This window comes from Panthera pardus, unplaced genomic scaffold (genome assembly GCF_024362965.1).
Source record: "Panthera pardus isolate Hobbes unplaced genomic scaffold, ASM2436296v1 HiC_scaffold_16, whole genome shotgun sequence".
Classification (NCBI taxonomy): domain Eukaryota; kingdom Metazoa; phylum Chordata; class Mammalia; order Carnivora; family Felidae; genus Panthera; species Panthera pardus.
This window is the reverse complement of record NW_026526721.1, coordinates 108711733-108724081: the sequence shown is the minus strand read 5'-3', so window position 1 is coordinate 108724081 and position 12349 is coordinate 108711733.

The window sequence follows — 12349 nt, the reverse complement described above, 5'->3', positions numbered from 1 at the left end:
GAATGTATTAGAAATGTTGTTCAATATAGGATGAGCTCTGAATAACTTCTCACTTCATTTTAACAGATTACCTCTGCTCTCAGCATAACCCTGTGCTGTCCAATACAGTAGCCACGGGCAACATATAGGTGTTTAGTCCTTGAACTATGGCCACTCCAAACTGAGAGGGAGGTGCTGTAAGTAAAAAACATCCACTGAATATGGAAACCAATTTGACAAGAAATTTCATATTAAAAAAAGAAATAAAACATTCACTGGATTTCAAGGATTTAGTGCAAATAAAGTAAAATATTTTATTTGCATTTTAAAATATTGATCATATGTTGAAACGATAATATCTTTGACATACGGGATTAAGTGAAACATTATGAAAATCAATTTTTTGTGTTTCATTTGCCTTTTTTAATAGGATGAGCAGAAAAATCTTAAATCTTCTAAGAGGCTGCATTATGTTTTCAGAGTACAGAAGTGATGTGACCTCTTCACTGATACAGGTTAGGTTACTCTGCCTAGAATTATACTATACAAAGCACAGTTACAATTACTATGATCTGCTGAAAGTTTTACAACTTTATTTATGTAGGAATGTTGGCCTTTTAAAAGCTTATTTAGAGACAGAGAGGGGGGAAAAAAAAAAAAGAGGTGGAAATGCCTGCTGTGGTCCAAACAATGTATTTATTTCTGTAGCACCTATTTAAGACAAGTGGTTGAATACTTTGGAAATTCACAGTGTGACGTGGAATAGTCCAATTACTGTCATGTAGCTTCTTGACAATTTGTTCCTTAAACTGTACTCAGTTGTGGGCCAGATAAATTATAAATTGTTGTGGTTTTGTGGCCTTTATACAGCAGGAGTAAATTAAAAACTAGATCCTTCATAACAACCAGCTCTAAGAAAAAAGAAATTTGGGCTCCTGTGGCAGCAGTAGTTTTGAGGAATTAAAAAAATAGTGCCATAAATAAATCATCTTTATTTAGCCAGCTTTTAAATAATGTTTTAGTAAACTGACATCCACATCAATGGCATTTCAAGGTTGCCGCAAGCACTTGGGTGAGAATAAAATTAGGACCTTGTTTATTTGTCATTGAGCTGGCAACCTTCAAAACTCTCTTTTATCTGTTTATTAATTGTGTTTCCATATATTAGTTAGCTCTCTTTGTGATTCCTGATATTAACACTCTGAAAACCACTGGCCTCAGTTAACCCCAGTCATTGGATAAGCCATCCACATTAAAGAGTTCACAACACATTTTCACATTGGGTGCAGAAGTCATTTACTTCCACCTTTGGTGCTAACAGGCCACCCTCCCAATTAAATGCAAAAATCCAGAGGCATTTTCAAGTGGTAGGGCATCTTGCTTCAACAGAGATATCACGAAATCTCTTTTTTGTGTCATTTGAAACAGGTTGGATGAGATGAGAAGACGTTCTGTCATGGTTAACAAATGGAAGTGAAGTCTGAGAAAAATGCAAGGGTAGAGACCGAATCAGACAAAACAGCAACCACAGGGGCCATTTCAAAGTAGAGCAATCATGAGTTTGTGAAGAGGGAAAGGAGGCGTGCTTGTCTCTTTAAAAAAAGAATGAGAAAGTGTCACTTCTCGGAGATGAGTTCTTTAACCCCAGACAGCTGTGAGCAATTTGTCAACTGCTCTGAAGTGTGGTGGAGTCAACCCTTGGGTCTCGGCCACGTGGCTTGGGCACTGGTTTCCGTGAGGCTGAGCACAGAAGAGGACACTTCTGTTCAAGGATGTCCTAGTTGTCATTGCAGTCCACAGAATATCAAAACAGTAGAACGGACAGTCTTACAAATTGGATGAACTAGATTAACAGGCACCTCGGTGCATGAAAAAATTAAACCAGCAAATAAAAGGGTCCACATGGCTTGGTGGAAAACTCACAGCCATTTGCCAAGACTCTGAGTCCAGGCTCCACAATTTGACTTGTCACCTTAGGCAGCTCATTTAACTTCTATGAACTTCAGTTTCTTCTGTAAAACCAAAGTAACACACTTAGGATTTAGAGAAATCATGCTACTTAAAGTTTCAGGATTATATTAGGTCCTTAATATATGTTAGTATCTGTCTATAAAATTAAACCATAGCAATAAATACAGTGAAGAAACAGAAAGGGGATTGTTTTGCCTTTACCCTTATAATCTTCGTGATTTGATATAAGAGCAGTGTAATAATGTAGAAGCTTTCCTGGGTCCTACTTTCCTTCCTGTGTTTCCTTGTATGCCCTTCTGACAAGAAGCTCAGGCTGACAGAGCTAAACTTTGATGTCCACGTGGCCCTTGAGTTACAGTCTTCCTCACTACTCATCTTGTCCTCTCCTTTGTTTGCTTAAATTTTTCTGACCTGGAGTCCTGGTGTCAGCCTCCACTCTCACCCTCAATGACAGGGGAGCAACTATCCCACTTTTCCTTCTCCTCTGAGGGCCTGATCATTCTAGGTACCCCCAGAAGGATCATCCAAATGACCTGACAACCAAGTTCTAACGGCAGCCTGCTATCTCCACTGGACTCCAACCTCCTGGTGGAATCCCCTGGAAGGAGTGAGGCCTCAATCACGGACAAGCTCACCATATCCTTAGAATGCCATGCTTAGAATGCCTTAACTCTATGTCTGATACCAGTTCTGTCCCTGGGTCCATCCTAGCTCCTGCTTCCTAGCTCCTGCTTCCTTCCTATCTCTCCATTGAAAAGCCAATCTTAAAAACAAAGCTCCAGAATACATAATCAGAATCCTTAGTAGCTTTACTTCAAATTTTCTTATAATTCTAAGCCTAAAGTTGACTGACTCTTGCAGAGCTGAGGTGAGAATTCAGACACTTTGCTGTAGGGCATGTGAGAGTGAAGGCAAGAGTGGGTTGTGCTTAGGATTTTTAGGGGAGAAAACAAAAAGGCTATTTTGAATCAATAGGTGAAATGCAAACCTACTTCTCATCTTTATTCTCACTCCTCAGTTCTGAACTGTGCTTAAACCCCCCTTTGGATTAACTTACGTTATTCACCTGGATTTGCTCCATGTGGTACAAGGGGAAGAAAGGGAATTTTCACCCTTTAAACACAGTAATGAAAAAAGTGCCATTCTTTACAACTCTGAGTAATATGTCTAATAAATTTGCCAGCAGGGAGGAATGAGCCTGTGAGGGAATAACAAAGACACACATCTAATGGAATCTAGTGACATAGTACAAAGGCATAATTGTTGCTAATTTATGGGTTCAATGTCCTTTCTCTTTGCAGCCAGGAGAAACAGTCTCACCATATTCTGAGCTTGCCCATTCAACCTGATTCTCGTGTATCTGCTTTGAAAATGACGAGAAAATGCTGTCAACTATTTGCTCTGTGGCAGTATGTGGAAACTAAATGGGCTGGTTAATCCAAGCATCAGTAAGGGTTTCCTATATGTAGATGGAGAAGACAAATCCAGCCTGACGTCCCTTGCACTTCCTGTTATCCCCATAGCCCTGTAAAATCCCCCAAAGCTCTAGAATAGCTATTCGATGTCTGCATCACCACTGTGCTATTGGCAAGTGCGTGTATCAGTTGACCAATAAGACTCAATGCTGGATGCCAAAAAAACAACAGCTATATTGTAGTTTTGCTTGTGCTTTTTTTGAAAAGGAGAATGTCATTATCTTCACAAGGCATACGGTAATGCTCCTCAAGCTGCCCGAAGAGAACAAAGCCTGCTGCTGATTAAATACCAAAGTTCCTTTAAATTAATACTCATGGGAAGTATGGATAAGCTATATGCATACCATTTTCTACAAAAACAAAATAAACAACTTAAAAGAGGTTTTTCTTTTTTTTTCTATTTTTGTTTATTTTTCCTATGGGCTAAATTCTTACCCCCTACTCCTAAGCCACACACTGCCCCCCACCCCTGCCCCTTTATGATTTCTTTCAGAAAAGATACATGAATAACTGTAGGTAGAAGCTGGGGGCGGGGGAGCGGCAGTGGTCAAAGAAGATCAAAGCAGACTATATAGACTTGTTCCATTTTATTTTTTTTAATGTTTTTATTTATTTTTGAGAGAGACAGACAGAACATGAGTGGAGGAGGGGCAGAGAGAGAGGGAGACACAGAATCCGAAGCTGGCTCCAGGCTCTGAGCTGTCAGCATAGAGCCTGACACGGGGCTCGAACTCACAAGCCGTAAGACCATGACCTAAACTGAAGTTGGACGCTTGACCAACTGAGCCCCCCAGGTTCCCCTTTTAAACTCCTGATCTGAAACCTCAAAAGGGTATTCAATAGGACTCTGCAATTTCTTCCACGTTTTTGCTAGCATGTTGTCTCCCATCTCCCACCATTTCAGACCTTCCTTTTCTCTTCAAATCGTCCTCATCCTCTCCTGACAGCTGCCGCTAGCAGCTCATATGTTATCCACAGAAGCCCTCTGGGCTAAGCACCCCCACTCTCCCCAGCACCTCACTTTCAGACTGACTCCCTGCATGGTCTGCTTCTCCCCTCCCATCCTGCCTCTTGTGAAAGGTTCTGTCCACTTGTGCCCAGTTCTGTCCCCCACCTTCTCATGGTGCTGCCCCCCTCACTTACCCACCCTTCCCTCCCTTCACAAGCCTCTCCTAGCAGCTTCTTCTCATCAGCATAGGAACATGTCCTAGTATCCCTCACTCAAAGGAGCAAAACAGAACACATTCTTAGCTTTGTTTCAAGCTCTTCATTCCTGTTCTCTCCTCTCGCTCTCAGTTGCTGATAAGAAATTAGAAGATGATAAGCATGATGGCTCCATTGCCTTTCTCTGCTCTCCTTCATAGCTGAACTTTCCTTCTGTTTCTCACCTCGTTCTGTTTCCTCTTCCTTCCTTCAGTCTGATGACACACTCAGGACCTCACTGAACCTGGTCAAAGTCATTTTAGATGCCCTTGTTGCCAATGCAAATAATGGTCATAATGAATCTATGATTTTGATCATATTTCCTCTCCCCCTGACCCAGGATGCTCCTGTCCTTTGAACACAGCAGGAATCTCCTGCTTTTTCCCTCTTCCAGGGCTGCCCATCACCCCAGGTATCTGCAGGTGTTGCTCCTTTGACCACCCCTTTTAAAATGATTCACCCTGTGGGGCCCTGGGTCACTCAGTCAGTTGAGCATCCAACTCTTGATTTTGGCTCAGGACATGATCCCAGGGTCATGGAAACAAGCCCTGTGTCAGGCTGTATGCTGAGTGTGGAACCTGCTTGAGATTCTCTCTCTCTCTACCTCTGCCCCTCTCCCCCACTCACACTCCCTCTCTTTCTCTAAAATAGAATAGAATAGAATAGAATAGAATAGAATAAAATAAAATAAAATAAAATAAAATAAAATAAAATAAAATAAAATGAGTCGCCCACCCTGTGCTTTTCTCATCTCCCCTATGGTGCTTCATTTTTTCTTTATAATCCTCATCATCTCATTGTTTATTGTCTGCCTCCTCTTTCTGTCCATTCGGACAGAGGTGTTCACTCTGAGACCTTTGGACCTAGTCCTGTGACTGTCACACAGTGAGTACTCAAGAAAGGTTTGTTGAAGGAAATGTTTCAGGCACACCTCTAAGGGCTTTATCTGTATAAAGTCATTAAATCCTTACAAAATTCTGCAGAGATAAAGACTATTGCTATCCACATTTTAAGTCAGGAATCAGAGGCACCCCTCACATTCAAAGATATCTCTCTGTTTTCATCTCACTGAACACTTGGCAGCAATGGACGCCCCTCCTCCCCAAAACAACATTCTTCCAAGCTAGTTTTCTTCTTACTGTTTGGCCTCTCCTTCTCGCTACCCTATTCCTCTCCTTGGTGAGATCCTCATTCCCAGGGATGTGCTGAGGAATGCTACCCTGTACCTCCCACCATGACATTTCCCGTGAACTCTATGCTCACAGACCCAACTACCGGCTCAACATCACATATCATAGAGACTTCAATTCTAACATGTTTAATGCAATCATATCATGCCCCATATTCTCTCTCACCTCAATGTATGGCTTCCCCATCCACGTGGGTCCTCACACCAGATCCCCAGAAGCCATCTTGGGTGTCTGCCTGTCTCTCGTCCCCTTGCCACCATATTCAGTCATCTTTCCATCACCTAGGTATCAAGTCACCTTTGTCTTGTGTCCAAATTACTACACAACCTTCCAACTCTGTCCTGCTCCCACTCTTGTGTCTAAACTATTCTCACTACTGTAGGGAACCAGCGAGGGAGTTTCTTTAGATGTAAAGTGTATCCTGTTACTCTTTGGCATAAAAGCCTTTCATAGAACATAAAATCCAAACCCTGCCTGCTTTCTCTTTGCTTCATAGAGCTCATTACAAATTGAAATTATTTTATTTATTTTGATTTCCTTCGTATCTGTTTGTTTAGTTCCCCCACTAAAATATGAATACATGAGGGAAAGAAACATGCTTTAGTCACCATTGAACACCCAGAACTTCTACTATTCATAGTAGGGAGGCTCTGTAAACATTTCCTGATGGAGGAAATAGTTTAGAATGCTATGTTTAGGCAGAAAGCACCTACTACATTTGAATTCAAGGGGCGCCTGGGTGGCTCAGTCGGTTAAATGTCCAACTTCAGCTCAGGTCATGATCTCACGGTTCGTGCGTTTGAGCCCCGCATAGGGTTCTGTGCTAATAGTTCGGAGGCTGGAGCCTGCTTCAGATTCTGTGACTCCCTCTCTCTCTGCCCCTCTCCCACTCACGTTCTGTCTTCCTCTGTCTCTCAAAAATGTATAAACATTAAAAAAAATTTTTTTAAAGTTTTGCTGTATTTATTAGTCTGCTGTCATTATTGGTGGCATAGTTAATGTTGTTAATGAGAAGATGCACAAGTGTGTGTGTGGTGTCACCCAGTCAGGGTAACCTGTATGCCATGTGACCTAGGACACTCTGTACTGCACAAACTGAGCACATTTATTTTCAAACAGGAAGATGTTATCAGAGTTTTGATTATGCATTTATCTGCCGTTATTTTGTATATCTGACAATAAAAAGTCCAAAAAGACCTATAGGGGCCAAATTAAACACATGGCAGGACAAGTATTAAGGAATGCTAATGTCCCGTGTACAAGCGCATGTTGACATGCACGTAAAACTGAGGGAAAATTACATTTGAATTAAATTGAAAATGTTGAGTAACAGGTTCGACTTCAGACAAGATACTGAGATTCAGAAGAAAAAAGTATGGTCGTAATGAGGAACATGATTTACAAAATGGGGATTCACCACTGCCCGGAAATGCCAATAAGGTAAAAAGTAAACGGATGCATATTAGATATTTCATGTGCACTTATGTACACAGATACTAATATAACAAATAATGTTATCTGTGACCAGAAAGACAATGTCAGTCACTTCTTTGTAGGCAAGTGTGGATGAGTCCCTCACAAAACACTAAACTCTCTTGTTTCTAGATTATCCCCCCCCCCAAATCATTCCAGCTCTATTAGATTGTTTTCACCTTTGTAGAAACCACATTGTAAAGTAGTATGACACCTCCACTTGAGATGCAGTGGTGATGTCTTTCAAAAGTTGTGTACCTCTGGGTCAGTCTGGATTCATAGAAAATGGTCACAGTCTGAAAATTCTCTGAGAACAATAGGCATTATTTCCATGTCATGGTCCACAGCGGATTCTGGTTCTTAATTTTTATTTGCTCACAAATTACTTCTGACAAAGGCTATATTTAGCTGAACTATGTGATTTGATTTGCAAATCTTCCACCCCCACACACATATATTTAAGTAATTGTTTCAAAGTTCACAATCATTACTTTGTAAGGGAGGAAGGCCGAGGGTACAAGTGAGGGTTAGCTGTGTTTGTTTCTGCCACAAGTTAAAAAGCCCCTTAATATGAATGGTTAAGCAGATTTCTATAGGTGAAAATTATTCCTATCATCTGGCCTTTAAGTCACACTTCCTTACAGTATGAACAGACAAAGCCCTTCAGAAAGCCACCCACACTGAGTAAAACTGCTTTGATAGGCTTCACTGCTTCCTTTGTGGTTGTTTCTGGAAAACTACTCCAAACGATGGGCATAAACTAAATACAACCCCACAGTAAACAGTAGTGTAGTCTATTGCGTTAATTGGAACAAACCTATGGTGCAAGTTTAGGCTAGGAGAGAAGCAGGATCGAACTCGAAGTGAGGAGGGGAGGCCATCTGGCTCTTGCCATTTTCTTGCTAGTGACCCTGCGCAAGTTGCTTGACTTTCCTGAGAAAAACTGTTTGTGAAATTGTAGAGTTACACTTAATAATCGTCATTGTCCCATGTAGCCATTTTTAAAGGGCAGTAATCAAGACATTGTTTTAATTTCATTTTCTCTCTCTCTCTCTCTATGTGTGTGTGTGTGTACAATTTATTTGTTACCTTCAATATTCCTAAAGTCCTCTTAATTTTCTATTATTCCAGTGACTGCTTTTTCTTACTATATTGTACTAGTTTGCTAGGGCTGCCATAACAAAATACCACAGTCAGAGTGACTTAAAACAGAAATCTGTTTTCTCACAGTTCTGGATGGAAGTCCAAGATCAAAGTGCCCACAGGGCTGTTTTCGCTTGAGGTGTCTCTCCTTGGCTTACAGAGAGCTGCTGTCTTGCTGTCTCTCACATGGCCATCCCTCTGTGCACGCTGGTGTCTCTCTGTGTGTTCTAATTTCCTGTTTTTAGAAGGACACCCATCAGGTTGGATTAGGGCCCAGCCAGCAGATTTATCTCTTGCATCTCTGTCTTGTAGAGGGAACACAGAGTTAAAGAATTACAGAGTTGCTGGGGCTCCTGGGTGGCTCAGTCGGTTGAGTCCTGACTCTTGGCTTAGGCTCAGGTCGTGATCTCCTGGCTTCGTGGGTTTGGGCTCTGCACTGGCAGCGTGGAGCCTGCTGGGGATTCTCTCTTTCTCCCTCTTTCTCTGCCCCTCTCCCACTTGCGCTGTCTCGGTCTCTCTCAAAATAAGTAAATAAACTTAAAAAAAAACAGACTTAAAAAAAAAGAATTACAAAGCTGCCGAACGTATAGTCAGTAGACAGTCTGGATGTGGAAGGAGACCAATCAAAAAAATTAGAAAGCTTTGTTAACCACCATCCTCTCTTCCCCCCTCACCCGCAGACCCTCACCTAACTCAGTGCCTGGAATACATACAGTAAGAGGTCAACAGAGTATTAGTTGAGATAAATCGAAGAGTCAAGAACTTTCTGAAGTAATAGCCTCTTAACTGGCTTTCCTGCTTCCACCTTTGTCCTACTGCAATTTCTTCACCTCCAGCAGCCAAGTGACCCTTGAAAAGTATAAGCCAGAGCATATAGTCATCAGAATCTCCAGCGACTTCCATCCTCACTAGGAGCAGAAGCCAAGGTCTTTGTAATGGCTTATAAGGCTCTGTGAGATTGGCCCCTATGTCTGAGCTCATCTCCTGCTTTCAGCTTTGTTCACACCCCTCCATTCACACTGCCTTCTTAACTGTTTGTCCAACATGTGAAATGTGTTGCCCTCCGAAGCCTTTGCCTGTGAGCACTTCCGACCTGAAAGCCTGTTATCCCAGATTTTGCCACTGCTCACATCCTTCAAGGTGCAAGATTTAAAATGGGAACAACTCTCCCCACTACTCCCTATTCATCTCCCGAATGACTTTTCTTTCTCCTATGTATGAATTTCTAATAAATAATTTACTTATGCATTGTGCTTACCATCTATTTTGTACCACCCAAATGGGAAATCCATGAGGACAAGGATGTTTGCTTTTCTAGGACTAAGAATATAAAAATTGTTCAGCAAACACTTACTGAAAAAGTAAAATTAGTACAGAGAAATGTTCTGAATTCAGTAAAATCAGTGTTTTTATAGACAAAGGAAAAGTTAAAGGATCCATTAACAAAGAAAAGACATGAAAAAATGTTTTCAGAATGAATCAGAGAGGAAGTTTTAAGACTGTAAACTGGAAGTAGAGTCTTATGGACAAGAAAGGAGAAAGGAAAGAGAGAGGGGAGGGCGGAAAGGAGGAAAGAAGGAAGAAAGGAGATTTATGTTGATTTAAATTTTTTTTAATGTTTATTTACTTTTGAGAGAGAGAGACAGAGTGCAAACAGAGGAGGAGCAGAGAGAGAGATACAGAATCTGAAGCAGGCTCCAGGCTCTGAGCTGTCAGCACAGAGCCCAACGCAGGGCTCAAACTCATCAACAGCGAGATCATGACCTGAGCCAAAGTCAGACATTTAACCCACTGAGCCACCCAGGTGCCCTGAGATTTATGTTGATTTAATAAGGTGTTTACAGGGTGCCTGGGTGGCTCAGTTGGTTAGGTGTCCAACTCTTGGTTGCAGCTTAGGTCATGATCTCACAGTTTGTGAGTTCAAGCCCCACATTGGACTCTGCCGTGGCAGCTCAAAGCCTGCTTGGGATTCTCTCTCTCTCTCTCTCTCTCTGTCCCTCCTCTGCTCACACTGTCTCTGTGTCCCTCAAAATAAATAAATAAACTTAAAAAAAATTTTTTTGAAAACACTCTGAAGGACAGCTTAGCAAACATCTTTTTTTTTTTAAATTTATTTATTTATTTTTGAGAGAGAGAGAGAGAGAGCAGGGGAGGGGCAGAGAGAAAGGGAGACACTGAATCCAAAGCAGTCTCCAGGTTCTGAGCTGTTAGTAGCACAGAGCCTGATGACATGGGGCTCTAACTCACAAATTGTGAGTTCATGACGTGAGCCAAAGTTTGACCATGAACAAACTGAGCCACCAGGTGCCCCTTCAGAGTGTTTTTAGGGTCCCTTCTGTAGAGCATTACTGGTCAGAGGAGGGGGAGAATAAGGACTTCAGTCTCCAGCATCCAAACCTACCCCTCAATATTATATCTTTAATTTTTTGAGTCTCTCAATAAGATTTTGCTTTGTAAAAAAATGCTTTAGATTAAAAATGACAATAAAGAGTAAATGAATTTCATAAAGTAAATGACGATAAAGAGTAAACATATTTCATAAAGTGCATGACACAGGGCAACTTCTGAGAGATATTTGCTAACGCCTCCTGGGGGGAAGGTCAGAATCATGGGAAGGGGACTCTGGAGAATCCCTCTCTCAGCAACCAGGTTTCGAGTTCTGAAGATGCCCAGGCCAGAGAGCAGGGCTACAGCAAAGGAAAGGAACATGCTCGTTTCAGGGAATCGCACAACTGAACTCAGAGATGGTGAGCAGGGGCAGAGAGCACCAAGAAAGTAAAACTCTGCTCCAAAGACATTTCAGCTCCTTGTTCATGCGGAGGATAAGTGTGCAGGGCACTGAATTTACAACTCCAGAGGACACTGAGATAAGAACACAAAGGCATTCTTAGAAATTACCCAGCAAACAAGAGCTGGAGCTCTGTGGAATGTGGTGGGAATATAAAAGCCGTGTGGTTTTAATGTTAAGAACAATGGTGTGGCCCCCACACTGAGCATGAATTGGGGTTGTTAATTGTCATGGCTGGAAATTGAGGAGTGGGATTCTTTGTACAACAGGAATTTGTGCCTGCACTGGCCTGGCCAGAGATACACTGAGGATTTTGTGACCTGTTATAAACACAACCATATACAAGGATACACTATATGGGAATTTGAAGGAGTATATACCACCCAGGTTCTTGACTGTGAGTAGTTCAGTTTTATTTTATTTTTTTTTTTAATTATTATTAACTGTTTAAGTTTACTTGGAGCTTTGGAATCTTATCTACCCTACACTGATATATCATGTGCTGTGAGTGTTTCACTTTGTGCTGTTTCTAATCTGCTCCCCCCACCCCCCGCCACTTCCACCATGCTTAATTTGGTGTATGTAATGATTCACATTGTTTGCACAAGAATGATAAATAAGGCTGGTAGTTTGAGAGAAGACAAGCAAGTTGTACAGGAAGGACAATATTAATGTTATTCAGTTGCTAAAAAGAAAACCAGGGGACCCAAAATGGACCTACTTAGGCCAAGTCACCAAACCGGGGCTTAATGCCTAACCTCATTGCACTTCCAACCTCCTCCAGAAACGTAGTCATAACAGGTCAGCCAGGAGCCAGGAATTCTCTGAACAGCACCTATGAGGTAATCTGTTATGTGAGCTCTCTCTATCCCTTAAAGGAAGATGAGCTAATCTACCTAATAAGACCCATTGCTCTACCACCTAAAGGAGTATGACCTTGCCTGGAAGAATTCTTTCTTTTCTCTTGCTAATAACTTTCTTGCCTCATACTCTTTCCTATAAAAACCTTTCATTTCGTACAACTTTTCAGTGCTCTCCTCTACTTGCTAGATGGTATTCCTGAAGCACTTACTGAGGCCCATGAAAACTTCATACTTAGTTGAATTTCATTCTTTAACACAGTCTTA